Consider the following 19,529-nt stretch of genomic DNA (forward strand, 5'->3'; position numbering starts at 1 on the left):
TCACGACGTCACGCGCCATCGAGCATCGTAGCCGACGTGCACGACTACTCCGCGATGAACGTACTTGAGCGGAGGCGGGTGAATTGGACGGTTCAAGGCCACTCCCGGTGACGGTTCTCCACCGCATCGGTTGGTCATCGAAGTTCTTTTCGTCTTTGTTCCTCCTTTCTAGTACCGATTCCTAGATGAACTCAATTGTTCGTTTTCCTCTGTTAACTGTATTATTCACTTTTTTCAGAAGAAGCAAATGCTTAACGAGTGAAGGGACTGACCGTTGAGGGATTAGGGGTTGAAGACAGCCAAGACTTATTGTAAATTTGTTAGCTGTTATTGCATCTCGTAGATCCTAATGAATATGTTCACTCGATGTATTATATATAACTGATTCTACATTTGCTTAGGAAAGTTTTCCCGACTTGAAACATAAGGAATTTAGGATTAGACATAGCTTGCTTAGAGGATAGGGGACAGTATTATGTCTATATCACGTTTGATCACAATAATAAGGAAAATGTACAATTCTACAATGTTTAAACAGAATTTCAGTAATGTAGATGTATATCTATTTTTATTTGAATGTTATGTTACAAATGACAAGGTTAAAGAGAATAAATTCGAAGGCCGGTAGTGGCGAATCGCAGCCAGGACGAAGCGTCAAGCGCGGGAATAGGGGATGCTTCACGGTCGCGCGTCTTTCTTGGGTCGGGTTTTACGTTTCTTCTGGATCGGGCGTCGATCTCAACGGAACGCGAATAACTCGGTAGAGATTGAGGAGTGCGCGCGCGCGGGCGTGCTCGGCGGAGGCTCTGCTCCTTCGGCTTCTTTCTAAAAGGACGAGGACCAAGGACAAGGAACGGGAGAGCATTTAGCTAAGCATGCGACTAGTTTTTGCCGCGTAACTGCGAAAGGAAGAGGCACGTAGGGGGGAAGGCGAAGATAGTTCGCCGCCAGGTGGCAAGTATGCTCTTGAAACCTGCCGTACGTGCTGAAGATCTTCCCGAGATACGGGTTTAACAAGGTCAGGAGGACTACGGATTTATAGCATGAAAGGTCTTTTCCGCCGTATTCATGGCCGGGCTCTCCTTTTGCGCCGGTTCGCATCCACAACCGAGCCAGGACTTTCCGTTTAATCTGGACCAATTACCAGGGAAATTCAGTTAATGATCCTTAACACTCGCTGGACCGTTTGTCAAGACTTACCTTCGATTTTGCTTCGGGAATAATGCGCCGTGACTTTTTAACGCTTTGCGCGTTGTGATTCGGATGATGTCATTTTTCGTGGGAACTTATTTTCTATGTGATATTTGGAATAACTCGAGTTCTGTTGGATGTTTGAGATACAAGAGAGTTGAGGCTGCAATCGCTACGAAAAATCTCCAAAAAGCCTTGGAGATTCAGAATACCCTAAATGTCCAAGAAGTCTATGCAATCTTTGAAATGCCAATGAGATACCAAAGCAGCTATGAAGATCCGAGAGACTCAAGATCTCGTAGGGATTTAACAACTCCTAAAAATTTGAGGGACACAAGCAATTCTCAAGACACAATGAATGCAAAAGGTGCTAAAGATCCTAAGGATTTAAAAGCTTCCACAGATCCGAAGAGGTCCAAACAATCAGAGAAACCCAAAATACCGAGCAACTAAAATTTGTCACGTCATCCTTGGTGATCTGTAGTTCATCGTCATTACATAACATCAAGAATACTTTTACATATTACATAATTCTACTGTCATAAAAAAAGTCGCTTTCAGAAAGACGAAACCTCCACTTTTGCGCGCAACGAGGCTGTCCGACAGCAACCACACGTAGTCCCGTGTTCACATCTGTCTCGTTAAAAAAGATATTCTCATACCGTACGGAACAAAAAGCCTGTAGAAGCACGGCTATAGAAATTCGCAGTTTAGCGTGAGTGTCGCGCGTTCTGTGTCTTGAATCCTGAATGATCCACGCTCGGCGATCTCGTAGACTCAGGGGGGACACCCGACACACGCTACGCGCGCGCGCTCCCTGTCCTCGTTAACCGGCTAACGATATTTCAACGTCGCGACAGCAACGACGATTAACGTCCCTGCAAAATTGTGACGCAGAACCGCGCGAATTTACGGCCGGCCCGGCGCAATGTCCGCTTCCAGTCGGCCGTTTCCGGAAACCGAGAGAAATCCTACTCGCCCGCCGCCACCCATCTCGCGTGGATCTTCGTCGATAGTTATCGCCTGTGAATATTATTACCGATTAAATTGAGATCCAATCGGGCATTTAGTCACATCGATCCCTGTATTCGTCGATTTCAGATTGCAAACTCGACAGGAATAAATTTTAGCGAAGGGAAGCGGATTTATGGACAATCAACAAGTACCGTTTCCTTCGTTGTTTTCAATTTAATGGTTTTCTAGAATTTATAATTCTATTTCGTTGATCGATTCAGTCGTTAACTAATGCTAACTTTGGAACGCATCAGATGTGATACGTTTCTCTTTTTATTAACCCTCGTAAATGCAGTAATATTTATATTTTCTGTACGATTTATTATGTCCTCGTGAACATTTGGTAGAATCGCTGTGGTCCTCCATTTTGCGAACATCCTAGCAACGCGTAATACTGACGGACTTTAAACCATTAATTCAAAAATTCTTCTCCTCGCGTTCTCCATTGAAACCCTCCCCCACCTTCGCAACACCGGGAAACGAAAAGATTCCATATTAACGTTAAAATTCAGCAAAGCTTCTGACCGTTAGCGAAACGGTAAAAGGAAACGTCAGGAAAGTTTCAGTGGTTCCGAAGGAAAACAGCGACCGCGCGAGCGGTTGCGAGAGTGGACCGCGGGACCGCAGAGTGTTAAAAAGAGCCTTCGTCAGCCCCGGGCTCGGCCTCTCCGTCCCTCGGGCAGGGTGCAAACGATTTCAAGGGTCGTTACGTCTCCCCTCGAGTCTGCGGTGCAGCGAAATGCAGCAAAGTGAAGCGGACCGAAGGACATGGGGCCCCGTTCCTCCGTCTTTCTCGGCTCGTTATTCCGGTCAGGGACCACCTCCTGGCGTGGCGGCGGTCCTCATTGTAGGACAAGTAGTCGACGACTCTCTTTCGCCTCGGAGGGTCGGGAAAAGCAACACCGACAACGCCGAAGGTCGTTATGAAGCGAAACGAGGCGCCTACCGATCCTCTTCTTCTAGCTGCTTCTCCCTCCTCCCCCCTCTCTCTCTTTCTTGCTCCCTACCTCCACCCTAGCTCCCACCATCATCCCCTTCTTTCACCAGTATTGTCCGGCTGCCTCTTTCTTTGTCTCGCTGGTATACCTCGACATTCTTCCTCCCCCGTGTCCATTTCACCTAATCTCACCCTCGAACCCCCATCGGACACCCTTTGTGACGTGACTTCCCGATTTCTGACGAGACGCGGTTGTTTCTTACCCCCCGCCAACGATTTTCTTGACTTACTCCTTTTGTATGTCATTCTTGGATCAGTGGGATGATCTTTTGTTTTGGAGTTTTTTGGAGGTTTCTTGTTTTTGTCTTGTGGATTTTGTTTGGGGTATGTTAGTAGGACGATCGGAGGGTTTAAAAGTCAAAGGGTGTGAGTTACTTTTTCATTTTAAATATTTAAAGAGTGCTTCTGTTGTTAAACCTTTTGGTTAATAACGCGATTATGTTATTACCTTTGTGGTTAAAACTTAATTCTGCAGGTGGTGCTACAATTGTTTTATCGAATTCAAGGTTTGTAGATATATGTTTTGAATAATCATTGTAACTTATCTAAGATTTTGTTTTTTAACGTTCAAATTTGATAATTATCACCAACTTTAGTAAAGGAAACATTGAACAAATAAATTTCTTTTAATTTTTTAGGATGGATTCTTGTTTCGTTCTTTTGTAAGTGAACTTCCGAGTGACACGTAGGCACGAAAATAGAATAGGAGGACGGATTATTAATTCCATTAATTTTTCATTAACGATGGAAGTCTATCTATCGCTCGGTATAATTGACCGTCAATTACGGGAAAAAGGCGAGCAGCAGTTCGCGAACGATAAATCACATTGTTCGAGTTCATCGACTATCGGTTCTAGAAACGGTACTTCGATCGATCCGTGCGTCGCAAATCCAGTGTCATCGACTCTACTGCGAAATCTTCTCTTTATAAAATTGAACTTTGTTCATTTTAGACTTCAGAGGCACTTTATATTTCATTCTGATCAATTTTCCTTTATTTTAATCTCGGATGGATATTAAACCATCTGAAAACCTTTAACTTCTCAATCGAATCATTTTTCTTAACCAAGCAATCGTTTGTTACATTCACTAAAACGCTTCGAAAATGAAAAAGAAACAGAGATATTATTATAGATTCTTCTAAACCTATTCTTACAATCGTCACAAATAAAATTCGTCAATTAATCAGTACACATTGATCAAAGTCCGATCGTTTGATCCACAATTGTCACGTCAGTTAATGAGAACATTCCGTCTCTCTCATTTCATCCTTTCAAGAATTAACAGTTTCTCAGAGGAGCGGTGATGTAGTTTATTCATGAAGAACGAAATCGTGTCGTGTCATGGCGAAACAAAATTATCGAACGTTTGATATTACTGATTATGAACCTGTAGTTTTGTAAAATTCATGTTCAATTCCATTCCTCCGTTAGCAAATAATTAACAGTAATATAATCTTTGCGAGCTTCACGAAATAAGCTACAAAGCAAGAGGTTGATAACCTTTTCATTTTAATTTCAATTCAACCTCCGAATTTCTTACTCGATAATACATTTATTTTATATAATTCCGGTTTTTATTAAAATTTTAATAAATTTGACAATTCGCGTGAATACGCTTGCAATAATGATAATGGTAAATGATCGCTGAATTAACGATGATTTTGATGATGATTCACAGTGCAAGATGCGTTCTATAATGCAGTGGAAAGGCGACAAGGCTTCATGACGGAAGAACACGACGGCCGAAGGGGTTAAAGACTCGTAAAGTCGAGCGAGGAAAGGGCGTCGGACGGGTCAACATGGCGGAGAACATAAATCTCTGGCCGTCGTTCTCGGTGGCGGCCACCACGAGTGCACCAGGGAGTACCTGTGTGGACGCGAGCGAGCGAGAAGGAAGATACTACCGGAAAGATGTAGGTAGAAACGTTTGGAACAGGATTTTTCTGCCATTTGCCGTTGACTGGAGATATTGCGAAATTCGAAGCCTACAAAACGATCGAGGTATATCACATTGGTAAGAAGGTTTTACAAATATCTTTATTTTAATGTCCAACAACGAAGCACTATGTTTGTGACAATTATAATGGTTTCCTCTATATTATTGATAATTGATGGAAATAATCAATATAAGAAATACAAGCAATTTTATCAAAGTTATTAAAAAGAAAAGAATTTGTTACATCTACTATGTCTACGTTGTCCAAAGGTTAACGATGGATAAAAAACTAACATTTAATTTACATTCATTAAAGTAAGTAACATTCATATTTTCCAAAGTCACTTTCGAGTCTAACACGATATCGCAGGGAAGGGATAACGGGCTCAAGCGTATCATTCATGGGGGTCTCGATAAATGCTCGCTGGAAGACGCTCCCAACAAGAACGACAAGTGAAACGGTCCCATAAGGGAATGGACTGTACCAGAATCGTGTTTCTCTCTTTACGCAGGACGGTAGAAGAGTTTTCGAGTCCCGGTGGTGATTTTGGTAGCAGGACAATTCCGCGAACAAGCGGTATGCGGCGTGTTTTCACGAGCTGGATCCGCTCGTGGGCCGGGCGAAAACACGCGTTCCGAAAATACATGCCCGCTGCGCTTTTTATTATTCATAAACCCGGCCGGATTCCGGCAGGGCCGGGTGAAACGGAGGAAGGGAAAGAAAAAGGGAGAGAGGGAGAGAGAGAGAGAGAGAGGGAGCATTTTTGAGCTGTCGTGCGGCCGCGCGTCGGTACGGTCCGCCGCGGGAATCGTCACGTACGCGCGACACGTACACACACGGGGCCGTGGAACGGCACGCACCAGGCCTCCACGGCGGGATCAACCGCGTCGCCCGTGGAGACACGCGTGCGTATTCCGTCGCGAGGCATCGCGTGCACACGCGTTACTTTTCGACCCTAAGACACTTAGCGCTAGACACCGTGGCGTTGCCGACACCGTTTCTCGATTTCAGAAAAAGAATTTACGAGAAAAAGATCATAGAGAGTATGAGGATGTGTAGACTCTCTTGCCGTTCATAGGGATTTTAGTCTGTTTATTGCTTGAACTTGTGCCAACGTTACTTCAATTGTAAATTGAATGGTTCGGAAGCGTTGATGTTGCATTTTTATGTAATATCGGTTTAAGATTGGGAATGGATGCAAGGAAAATTGATTCTTTTCCTCAGATCATTGTATTTAAACAGCCAACTATGTTGTTTAACTATAGCTTAACGTGTTACGTTGTTCAGAAGATCTAAAGTTATATTTGTAACTGTAGTAAACGTTACGAATAAATGTAACGTCAATTGGTACAGTACGCAGCCATCGGAATATCAAGTTCCAATATCCAATATCTATCGGAGCACCCAGTCTAGCTTGACGTAGAATTGCAAACAGTTGCAGAGAACGCGCACTAAGACGAGGAAGAATAAAATAACCATTTATTTTCAGTGAGAATTCAAAGTTTCCAAATACAAAATCAGGGAAACAATCCATCCCACTGAAACCAGAGTTCAATAATCTATGAATACATTGAGAGAATCGATTAACCACACGCTAAAAGTACCCAAAGGGCCTAAAACAGTAGGTTCCAAAAATGAACCAGTAGATTAGTTACATTATTTATTATACCTAATATCTAGACTCCCGTTATTACCTCTGAAACTATCGTACAGTAATCTACAAACACATCGAAAAAATCAATTAACCATACGCTATAAGTAGCCAACAATACTAGAGCGAACGGTATAAAAAATGGCCATGTACATATATAAGTACATTCAGAATTAAAATGCAAAGAACGCCGCTGCGAGTCCTGTAAGTCGCGACGGCCTCCCTCAGCGAGCAAGAGGAACAATCCGGAACCGAAGTAAAGCCTTCTCCTCACAGGACAAAAAGGGACGTCTCCGTGGAGTCGCGGGTAAGCCGACGAAGGGAAAAACAGGTTGCAAAAAATCCAATCCGGTGGATGGAGTTCACCCGTGGCAGCGCGACGCTCGCGGTGGGAGAGTTAGCTTCTCTGTCTGGAGGCCGTTCCGTACGGGGCTGCGGACGGAGAAGGATAGAGGCTCCGGCAAGGCCTCGAAGGAGGGAACCGGCCGGACCGGGAGTGGAACTTCACGGTACGACCCTCGTTTCGAACGGAATGAACGAGCCGCACGCGGAGGGACGAGGATAGCCGGTGGCAGTGGGAGACTCTACGAGGGTGTCGAGGCGACTCGCCGCACCGGCGGGCAGAGGGGGGTATCGGGAGACACCTTGAGCGATGAAGGGGGATGGAAGGAGAACAGAATGTCGGGACGATGAAGGAAGGGACGAGGAAGCGGCGGGATCGGCAGAAATAAGGAACTGTTAAGCGACCAGGAAGAAATTATGGAGGAAATGAGAGGAGTTTTGGTAGCGGCTGAATGTTGGAATTAGAGGAAAGGGTGACGGGACAGGGTTAGAGATTAGGTGTAGAGACATGCACAGAGTAAGATTGTGAAGAATATGTGGATAAAGGGAACTGCTTGAAAGGAGGAAAGTAACGAAGGCATTGCGGAGGAATAGAGGAGAAACTAAGTGGAGGAACTAAGAGGATGTAGAATAACAAGGAAAACTTTGCGATTACACCAGCGTGAAGGAATAAAGAAGCTGCGAATGAACGTGGAAGGAGTTACAGCAATGAGGAAGGAACACAAGAACAACACCTATGAAAACTACAGAAAGAGTCACTCTAAGGGCTGGAAAGATTCAAAGAGCGAAAAAAAGAAATTTCGCAGTAACAGATAGAAATCTCCGAGCTTAGGCAAGAAACCAAAAAGAAACAGTCTCACAGAAAAACGATAAGACATTTTGGATCTAAGACAAATGATATCACAAAAATTCAATAAAGAAGAGCACGAACAAGAAGAAGTAGAAAAGGGGACGAAGGAAAGAGGCTAGCTCTAGCTCTCCAGGCAAAAGAAAGGAACGAACGAGGAGAGCGGTTCGTTTCGCGATGAGGTTGAGGGAGAGGAGGGCACGGACGAACGCGTGAGGGATCGTTTGACTCGGCCGTGGGGGCTCACCGAGGGGTTCAAGGGGGGATCGTTATCGGATCCTAGGATCGCGGGGCTCGCACGTACCGAGGCACAACCGCAGCCACGACGACCACGCAGAACCCGGAGCGGTTCGGGTTGTTCGCGTGCATTCGTAGCCGTTTTCTCGCACGGAACCGAGCCTGGCACCCCGTATCCCGACGCCTCCCCCTGAGCCGGGGCCAGGCGCATCTAATTAGAGGCAGGATGAATTTCAATCAATTAGAACGTTCCGTCTTGGAATGCGAGGACCGTGGACTGGTTACGTAATACGTGCTCGGGGATCCGCGGCACTCGTGATCGAAGCCGCGCGGAAGGGGGGGATCGTTTTATCGGTTCGCTTTTCGAGCGGACTCAGCGGCCGGCTGTGCGCGGTTTAGAGACACTCGTCACGTACTGCTGGAACGCTATTACGCATCGTGATCGGGGGCCGCGTTGTCATAGAAGCGTGCACGGTTCTCTTCCGAGACGCTTACCTTCGTCGTCTGGGTATTTCTCGGTCGCGAACGGTTTTCTTGGTTATTAACCCTTCGTGGGTTGAAGCGTTCTTAGTGTCTGTGTTAATTTATCTGTAGTTTGATGGATAGTTCTCGTAATTAATTGGAATAAGGCCAAACACTTAGCTGCTGGAATAAAATCGAATGTCGAGCTTCGTTTCGAGAGTGGATCACAAAGGGTCAGGTCCTTTAGTTGTCTCTATTGTTCACTTGAAAATCTGCCATCAAGTTTCCTTATTCCAAGGAAATAAAGAAAGTTATTACAGGAACATCATTCGATCGAAGTTAGCACCAACGAAAAACAATTAAAGGTTTTTACACCTTTGCAGTGATTTAACTCTCTTTGAAAACACAAAATATATCAATTTTGAACCTGCATATGTTTCAATGAACCTCCTTTGACCTCTCTAAAAGCCATCGAATCTCTTCGAATTGCCAACTCGCGGAAAACCTGACTCGAACCAGATCTCGAGTAAATAACCCCTCTGAAGCGAAAGGAAAACGAGCATCGAAGGTAAGAACGTAGCAGGCAGAATCCAGTTAGTTTCCGATCGTCGGGGGTGAAGCAGTGCCGCGGGTGTACCAATAAATCAACAAGTACCGCGGGCCCGCGTAAGTACCTCTTCACAGTCCGTTGGTCGTGCACACGTCCGTCGATCGGCGTGTGTTGCGCGGAGGGCGAAACGCGGGCGGCGGAGGGTTTTACGGGCGAGCACGCGCGGACACGTGGACAGAAACGGTCTTGAAAGAGAGCTAAAAAGGGTAGGCGAGGAGTTGCCGCGCCACGCCGCGCCGCGTCGGGGCGGTCATGATTTATCTCGTCGACGGCCCTCGGGGGCCCCTTGGAATTTCTGGTCCCGATCCTCGAGATCCCGAGAGCTCGACGCGACCGCTCGATCGACCGGAATACGTCCGGAACCGATTCTTGTTGATCGTCGACGGCCCCTTTATCACTAACGACAGATGTTCCATCGGCAATGTCTGCTGAAAATCATGTATGATCTCTTCGGATGATTTGATGAACAACTAAAAGCGCTAACGTTGATTAATGTTGATAATGTGACGTGATCAATTATTGTTTTCTTTATTGTGGAATTTTGTTTGATGGCAGGAGCATTGAGAAATGAAAGTTACTTCTTTAGATTCTGGTGAAAAGGATAAAAGTAAGCAGTGAGTTTTCAATGTTATTTGTCTGTTTTTTCGTTAATGTAATTGTTTCTTGATTAACATTGGAATTTTACTGTGACAAGAGGAAACAGAAATTAAAATAATTTGTTTGTGAATTAATATTATTACGGTTAAGAATCGACCGAAACGGAGTAGAGTTTTATTTCATGTGTGCGTTTTCGTCGTCTGGAAAAAGCAAATAGAAGAACAACTGAAATTCTACGAAAGTTTCTAATCTGATTTTTTCCGGGGGAAGATCTTTATGAGCCTATAAACGCATGAAACTCCACGGACCGTCGTTACTATATATAAACCGGTAAATCTGAAGATCCTAAATTCATTTATACAGCCGATATTCGCGACTACTCCGGGGAACGTCTCGCCTTATCTTGGGTATTAAATCGGCGCTCGATCGGCCGCTCTCGCCGCGGACTTCTCGCGTTACGATAATCGGCGACGGGGCCGCGCATTTGCATAATAAAAGTCCAATTAGCGGAGCGAATCATGTGTCAGTGGTGAAAGAGGAATAGCTCTGGGGGCGCGATGTTAACACATTCGGCGCGGTTGGAAACTAGTTTTCAGTGCTTTGCGAATCACAATTTTTTATTGGAGCTCCCGACTATAATTTCGAAGGAAATATTGTAGTTTCAAAAGCGATATGTACTTTCTACAGCGATACTGTAATTTGAAAAGTGACACAACAGCTTCTAAAACGATACTGCAGTTTGTAGAAACATGCAAAAGTCCGAAAGTATCAGGTCAGTAATTTTTTCCTAAATCGGGACAGATTCCGAAGATGTTTTAAGACTCAAAAAAATTCCCGAGAATTTCAGGATCTCGAAATATGTTAAAAAATATTCATTTCAAATCGGATTATGAATTCAAGGCGGTTATCGCTTCTATTAAAAGTAGATCATTAGAATCTTTCGTTCATGGAATGAAAGAATTCGCATTGCTAAAATGCATTAAACATAGCTAACAATGCTCATGTAGAAGAATAAACATAGATTTTGTAGCTAATGAATGATACTTTTATTTCCTGTGGTCTCTCTTCGATAATTGCATTCGTTTTGGACATGCACACGAAAATCTATTACATCTCACTTGACCCTTGTATCGTAGGGACTAGCGCTGAAGAAATTGAAAACTGAAAGAAACACAAAACCCAAGTACAGAATCGAGAAATAACAGTTAACTCATGCAGAATCAATATAATATCGGAACCAGAACCGATATACCGAATAAAAGTTATGACTCCATTTCAGTTATCTATAATTGTTTCAGTCGGAATCGATCTAACAGTTTCAAATAGTTTTTTCAGAAGCTTTACCCTATAAGAACAAATTTTCTTTGACCAATTAGATTCATGTTCCTTTTGCTAGCACTCCCATCGCAGACGCAGAATAGTTTCTGAAGTTGCCGAGGGATTCACCCTTGGGAACTGCAGCTCCCATCCGCCCCGAATGCGTTAAGGCGGAAGACCGGTCCACCGTCTGAGTGGCCCGGAAACGTTAAATTTGTTTTTGTTTCCGGCGTACCGGCCCGTAAGTCGTACACGACTGCGATCAACAGGTGACCAGTTGAATATCGGGGCCGAGACGAGACGTTTCGGCGATCCGTAGGGTCGCGATATCGCCGCGAATAAAACGTGGACATCTTGATCGGCCAGTCGCTTGTTCGGCCACGACCGAACCGCGCGGGCCAACTCGCCTCGTTATTTATTCGCCATTGTGGACGGTGTCCGTGCCCGGAATTCCCGTTTATGAGATCCGAGATCGAACGCGTGGACTGCCTCGTTTGGCCGAGGGGATTGCGTTTGTTGTTTGTGGCAGATTTCCTTGGTGCAATTTCATCTTCGCTCAGTATATTTCGATGTAATCTACTCAAAGGCGTAGATCTATTCGAAGGCGTAAACGTCGTTTCGTTTCTTTGAGAAATGGCGACTTTTATCTTCTATGATTCTTTGAAGTAAGGGTTGATTAGACTCTTTTGCTCTTTATTTATAGTTAAGGGATACGTTTAAGATGATTGTTAATTGTATACTTAGATTGTGGAGCTTGGATTCATCATAGTAGTCGTATTCATAACTGTCAACATAGTTATTGAAATGTTTCCTCAGAATCTAGACACCAGATTCCAGTCGCTGAACCCAAACAATCCCACGCATTGATCTCACTCATGAGTCATTCATTTGCCAAAGCGATTAAATCAACAGAATGTGAAATTGAAAAAAATGGTGAAACCAGATACCTACATAAAGAAGTAATTAAATATTTTAGCACTAAAACTTGGAAGCAAGAAGTAGAGGTAATCATTTTGACCCGTGAATGACTCGTATGGTATTTGCTCCACAATCTCAATCTCTGAATAATCGATCATCAGTTGAAGAATATCCGTATAAGAAGTCCTAAGTGCCAAACTTCAAATTTTTCAGAAAGAAGAGGAAGTCACTCAACATTACATTGAATGTACCATACCGTCGTCATAACGATGTCATTATTCAACATTATCAGTGTTATCAATATCTACTCGCAAAAACGAGGATTACGCTTAAATTGTATAACATAGTCTAACAGAAAAACATTTTCCAATTATAACACTTACAGAGTTTTCTGACCAAGGCTTTCTAATTATAAACCTTACAGTGTTTTCCGAAAAAAGCGTTCCGATTATGAAATCTGCAGCGTTGTCTAAAAAACTACTCTCGAATTTTTGTTTCGCGCGGAACGTGAGAAACAGCGACCGGAAAGAACCGGGCCCCGAAATTCATCGACGAAATCCACTCTCCCCCGCCGCTCCTGGGAATTAAGAGCGTCGTAAGAAAGTCTCGCACGCTTTAATTACCATTCAAGCCGGAGGGCCAAGGGGGAGGACTGGCTCATGCAAGTATAATTCTTGGTCGGTCCCCGCGCTCTTCGTTCGCTCTCCTGCTCGCTCGTTCGGCCGACCGGCCCTCGCACCGGTCGTCTCCGTGAACGCGACGATGCTGAACCGGCGTGACGTGAACGGGAAAACAGCGGAAAACTCGCTGGGTATCGCCTTGTTTCTCGCTCGTTGATCACGGGTCATATCTTATTCGGTCGTCCCCGATTGTACCTCGCCTCCGACTTCTTTGCTTACGCTTCACGCGTACGTACGCCGTCTATAGCGGTATCTCCTGTTTCGTTTAGTAGCAGGTGATGTTCATGTGTTTTTTAAGCAACAGCGTGCTAATCGATAGCTTGAAACTGCTGTTGGAATTAACCCCTTGCACTCGGAAGTTTCTTACTAGAAATATTTAACATTTTTTGAGGAAGCGAAGACGATAATCTTTGAAACTAACTCAAAGAGAAATCACCAGTGCATTGAAAAACAAAGCTATTTTATTCCAATATTTTACATACCGAGGCATTATACAAAGTTCAACATTAAATATCAGATTTTATAGTTTTTACTGTGTCAAATCAAGTGGTGACTGAGAATCACCTTCCGAGTGCAAAGGGTTGAGAGTCCTCACAGTTTTCAATAATCTCCTTGAATAAGTATCGAGGCTGTGCTTACGATAAATCGAGGATTTCATTGCACAAAGGATAATGAAATCGAAAATTTAATCTTCCAGTTTGTCGTAGACTATTTATTTCAGAAACTTGTTCCTCGAGCTTCAGTAGGTATAATCGTTTCATCAACCCTATCATCTTAAGAAGAATCGCATCTACTATTGCAGCTGCACAGTATCGCATTCAACGGCCGTGCACTCTTTGCCCATAAGAGAATATTCAATAAAAGGGGTATAAACAAACGTTCCGATAAACCCTTATTTATTAAACACATATTCTTGAACCAGTTGCCAGATCCCAGAATCTTATCTGTTTCCTGTAATCGCTTATCCAGTCCTCAACTGGAAACTTATACGAAAAGAAGCATACACTGATCTCTTCTGAATCGGTCTTTCAATCGAACAATCATCCGTGAAAGCAGCAAGCAGCACCGTAGAATAGCGACGGTCAGTTTTCCCGCGATAACGAGACTCGGTTATGCGGATGTCCGTGAAGGCAGATTGTTGGCCGGCCGCGCGTTATGCCTGCACGCGAGTCTGCGCATGCGACGCGCGGCAACGGCGTTGCAGTGAACGAGCACACGTGAACCCACACTCGCGCACAGGCGAGCCCACAACCCGCATACACGTGTAAGTAAGAACACACGTAGGAGAACGACAGGCACACGTACGTGTGCACACATTGCAACGTAGACGACCCATTTAATGCACATGCACGCGGCGCGCGCGCGCGTAGTGCCGGCCAGTTCGCTATTTAGCCCGGCCAGAGCGCGCACCGCGACTAACTGGAATCTCGAGATAAACGGCATTCCCCCGGGCTTATCTGGCCCTAACCGTGGTCCAACGCGACCGATGACCCGGCCTGATAGAAAAACCGCGCCGGTTACTGCCTACGGTTTCGTCCGCGTCCTCTTCGATGGACGCGGAAGGCGACGCGCCGCGGCGCGCGAGAAACACCGATGCTTGGAACTGTTGCAGCTTTGATGGAAGGAAAAAGGAACGCCAGCTTCGAGCTAACTGGTACAGTGGATCCTTAGATTCTTCGGTTTAATCGGATGAAGGGTCCGGGTAACCGAGACGACAGTTTTCGGAGTATACGTATGAAATTGAGTCGTATATATTTTGAGGTGTAATGTAAGGAGTTTGATTATTGAGGTAGCGGATGGTTAAATCTTTGAACAATGTCGATGGTGAGGAATAGTGATTTGATTAGTGGAGGTCCTAATGTATTTGACGCTTTGTCTTCAAATGAACTTTTGTAACTGATGATGCTTACGTTTGTTCATACTGTGTATAGATTTTGCTGAGGTATTTCGATGTTCCTTTGGTAATGGTATATACGGTAGTAACGGTCCTTGCAGGAAGGAATTAAAGAGAACCGGAATATGCTTATACTTGGGTACGAATAGTTACTCACGGCCTTGCTTGTGATAACGCATTTTTTCTTCTACCGATGAACCAAATTATTTATCTTAAGACAGTATAAAAGCAAAATACTTTGGAATGTAGAATGAGGGTGTTTCTAATCGATGAGGAAATGTGTTGTGGCTAGTATAACAGTACGAAGTTAACCATGAGAAACTAACAATTATATAGGACAGCGGTTTCCAACCTTTATACTACTACGCCACGCTAAAAAAAAATTTTTTCTTACGCCTCCCTATCTTTTAATACATATGATGATATAGACACGTTTTAAATAATAATAAGTCTATTAAAATAAACATTACTTCTCTGAATTTGTACTGTTACGTTACGATATGAAATTTATTTATTTGTAGATATTATGATATGAACATTAATTTCTTATTAAAAATTTTGGCACCTCCCAGATTGGAAGCCTATTTGTATAATATTAACCCCTTAACGTACAATTTTCCTTGCGACTAATTTTGCGTAACAAATTTTATTATCAATAATTCACGTGTAAACAAACAAATTTTCTATTTATTGCAAATGGAAGTTTATTTCGAAGATAAAAACATATTTCGAGTAGTAAAACAATATTTCACTTCTACCTATGTATAATGAATAACATTGACTTTCGTGAAATTCATCTAATTATCTTTATCACGAATCTCATTAGTTATTACACGGCAAGGGGTTAATATAAATTACGTAATGAAGGTGTCCATCGTCCGTGCACTAAGTAACAGGTGGTGAACTTTGGACAGCGCATTTAGCGCGAAATTTCACGTTACAGCAGAAATGACAGTGAAACGATTGTACAGCGTGCATCGTATATTTCGGAGTCCACGGCGAAAAGACACCACTATTCCGTGATTTTTTGGAACAGCATTCCATCGGTGCGGTTATTCTGGGTCCCTCGGAGCAGACTCTACGAGACGATCTCTCTCCTCTCCGTAGAATTCCTCTAACCCGTGGATATTGTGTATTTTAGCGGTTCGAGGTTTATGGAAATGCGCCACGCTCTTTCGGAGTGTACGTACTTTGAGAAGTGTGCGCCGGTACCTCCATAAACCTCGAAAGGTTGGAATATACAATATCCTAGTTACAGGATACGTCTCTCGTTCTTTCTCGCTCACGCTTGCCCGGCCCGTGGATCTGTGAGCCACTTCGCCAACCGGCGGGCAACCGGTGAGGATCGTAAATAATGCGTTATTGATGATGAATTCTGCCGACCTGTCGGTCTAACAAGATTTTAGAAGCTGCTGATTGTTTTATTTTTGTCGTCCGACTTTATTTGGCTCGGCGATGCGGGAATATTTTCGGTATTTGATGAACCTTCGAATCGGGCGGATCGAGGAGTCGAGAGCTGTTCGAGTACCACACCCTGTGCTTTGTGGAGGATGTTTTCATGCTTTTGTTACCTATTTGTATTTGTACTGATTTATAAACAAAATTCTGATTTGATGATACGTCGCGAATTAAATTCAAAGAAAATTGCAGGTGGCGCTATAAAAAATTGTCGAAGTATGAATGTGATAATGATACCCATCTTCATCTGTTATGTCAGGTTTTCATCTTTCAATTAGTGTAAAAGAAATAGAATGTCCGGTTTATCGTTTCACTATTCGTTACTGATGCAATAGCTTGCCTGAATCTTTAGAAACTTCATATTTATATTTTCGACGAAAGAGTCTACAAACTCTCATCCATTTATTCGTAATCTGATCTATTCACTTACATCTTCATTAAATATTTCATATTTGTCTCTTTATATTCTTACCAATACATGTACGCCCATTCCTATTCATTTACATCTGTTATAATAATGATATCAATTCATATCAAGTCATACCTATCATAATCATACAAATTGATTCTTCAGACTCTCCACTTCATTAATGCCTCACCCTTTCCTTTATATTCCTCCCGCCTCCATTCTCCTCCTATCAATTCATTTACATTCCCACCCCAAACGTTTCACTGCCCTCTCGATTCTTCAGCATTCATCACGATTTACCGATACATTCATTAACACGAACTGTACTGCCACTTTTCCTATCGTAACCAGTCAAATGGCTACAAAATAAAAGTAAACAAGTTACACGATATATTTCTTTTGAACGGAAACAGAAACGAAAGGGAAGACAAAAATTGCAAATTGATTGAATCGGACAATATAGGAACAAATATAAAGTTAAACGATCCAGAGAAAACGCAGAATTTCAACCCTTTGCACTCGAGGCTTTTTTTCACTGATATTATCAGCAAATCGGAGCAGTTGTAACAAAAAGAGCATATTAACATGTTAATAAATGATACACGCATGAAAAGAAACCTCATATATATATTTCACTGTCTTTTATCGATTACGGATATAAATCTTATAATACATTTAACGACAAAATCTTACAATTTATAATGACAAATGCTAAATGGCACTGTTCCGCAGCCCTTGATTTCAAAGGTTTAAATCCAGTGAATTTAACCGGTTCCCGGTACGGTTAGTGTTAACATTCCCATACACATTCCTCTTACATTCTCCCCAAACTTCAGCAATTTCAACTAAAGAACAATGAAAATCGAAAGGTACGGGGTACGTAGGCAAACAACCGTCCCCACCCCCATCGATCTGGAATCCAGGAGCACAGGAAAACTAGTCGAGACCGCGTCTCCATAAAGTCCCAAATATCTGGGAGTCACCGAGAGAGTTAAGTCGGCCGGGATTGCGGCTGCTGTGTGCTCTATGCATCCGCAGTTACAGATGCGACGCGACGATTCTCGGGAGCCTGATCCGCGCGGGACTCGATCGAGCGACTCGGGGGTTCGGAATCAGGGCCGCCGCGAAGCGATTTAAACTAGCGGGGCGATCTTTATTACGCGACCGCGGAGCGAAAGAGTACTACACACGTATATACACACGGCGCGCCCACGGATAGACGACGATACGCTGGCTCGCGAGCTCGCAAGCCTGGCTCGCTGCCAGCGGAGAGATCTCGCAGGGCTCAGCCTCTTCATCCTCTTCCTCGTCGTCGGTATTCACCGGTTCCCTCTCACCCCCGCCCCCTGCCCACAGTTTCACCATTCTTTCGCTCGCCCATTTTTCCAGAAGTCGATATCGAGGAGCCGTGCAAGCTCGCGGTTCCTTTCCAGACTCCCTCGCCTAATTTTTCGACCACCGACGACGCGTCTTCGAACCCTCGTCTAATGGTTTTAATCCTTTGCACTCGTACGTCATGTTGGCAGTGGCAATACAAATTTGTTATAGAACGTTAGAGATCGTTTGAAAGAGTACCACGCTTTGAAGGATTATAAAAATTAAGTCTTATTGTAATAATAATAAATAAAGTAAATATAAAACGTTGAATTCTACCGTTGTGAAGTACTTCAATTAATTTCTCTAAAAATAAATATCAGTTTACGCCTAACAAGATTGAAAGTAAATCGAGTGCAAAGGGTTAACAGTAAAACTACTGGTCGGCTCGAAACGGCCCATTTTTGATTTCCTCATTTTGCAATTATTAAAAAGACAACAGATGTTTGTCTGAGAAACTGAATTGAATTTAAATTTAAAATCAATTGAAGTCTCAATAGATGCATTCGTGGAGTTTATATAGAGGAATTTCAGAGTCAATTCATCTGCTTGGTAGTTTTAATGTTTACAGAAATAGTTGAGGATATGGCTGTAGGATAAGTTGAGGTTGGTCCACGTTTTTAACAGAACTCTTACATTATGGATATTGTTAATATTTAATAGAAAGAAAATATAGTTGACGAGAGTAAATAGATATAAGAGGGATAGTTGAATTGGCTTCTGTGCAAAGTTCAGAGTATAACTGAGAACAATTGGAAATCTAGTAAATTAGATTTAGTAAATTGGAATTTTGTTTTGAGTAATTGTTAAATGAAGATTTTCATGTTGACTTGTTTAAAGGATTGAATGGATGTAGGGATAACGAAGGTGTTGAGATTTTGTTCCATTGAGAATTGTCGGAATGCACTATTCGCCAATTACGCTGAAGTGACCTCTTCAGGATTAAAGTTTTCGAAACGCTTGGAATTAACGCTTAGGTCTGCTTTACCGATTTCTTTTGGTTTTTCTTTGTGCAGCAATTGCAGAGTGATTTTAATGAACAGCAATCAAGTGGGTAAAGTAAGAATGATAAGGTCATTCTGATCAATAATAAGTGACTGTAAAGACACAAGAATTGGGGGTACTTGCAACAAAACATAAGGGATTAAAGAATAATAAACAAGCAAGAGAAGTAATAAATAAAATGATTCTAGTGAGCAGTAATCGAACAAGTAAAAACTAAAGAAGGTTAAAGAATAACCTAAAGTGATTCCAGGGAATAGAACAAACGCAAAAAGGAAGTTTATAAGGCGAGGGGGTAATCGCGACAAATGCAGGGAGTAATGAACTTCATTCTGGAGGAACGAACGGTGACGATGGGCCAAGTAGCAGCGGAAGAGGCACGGACATCGAGGATTCAAAGCGATCCCCCGTTGGATCGAAACGGACTAGAGGGAATTGGCGGTGATTTAAATTGGCTGCCCCCTCGACCCGCCGTTTAACCCATTTACCACCGCGCTTCTGAATATGCTCCCTCCACCTCTTCCTCCCCCTCCCTCGCTGCAGTTTCCTTTTTTTCCTTTTTCGATCCCTTTTTCTTCCCCGCCCAAACT

At 43.3% G+C, this 19,529-nt stretch overlaps 1 long non-coding RNA gene across 5 annotated transcripts in view; it reads left to right on the top strand.

Moving 5' to 3' along the window:
• LOC116428853 (uncharacterized) overlaps positions 1-19,529 on the top strand; it is a 94,806-nt gene that overhangs the window by 60,808 nt on the left and 14,469 nt on the right. For 4 of the 5 annotated variants that reach the window (XR_012999641.1, XR_004235367.2, XR_004235368.2 and 1 more), the window contains one exon: positions 4,883-5,218. This is a non-coding gene — a long non-coding RNA (uncharacterized LOC116428853). The remainder of the gene's footprint in view (positions 1-4,882; positions 5,219-19,529) is intronic. The other variant, XR_004235369.2, reaches the window with a different exon arrangement.

This window comes from Nomia melanderi, chromosome 11 (genome assembly GCF_051020985.1).
Source record: "Nomia melanderi isolate GNS246 chromosome 11, iyNomMela1, whole genome shotgun sequence".
NCBI classification, from domain to species: domain Eukaryota; kingdom Metazoa; phylum Arthropoda; class Insecta; order Hymenoptera; family Halictidae; genus Nomia; species Nomia melanderi.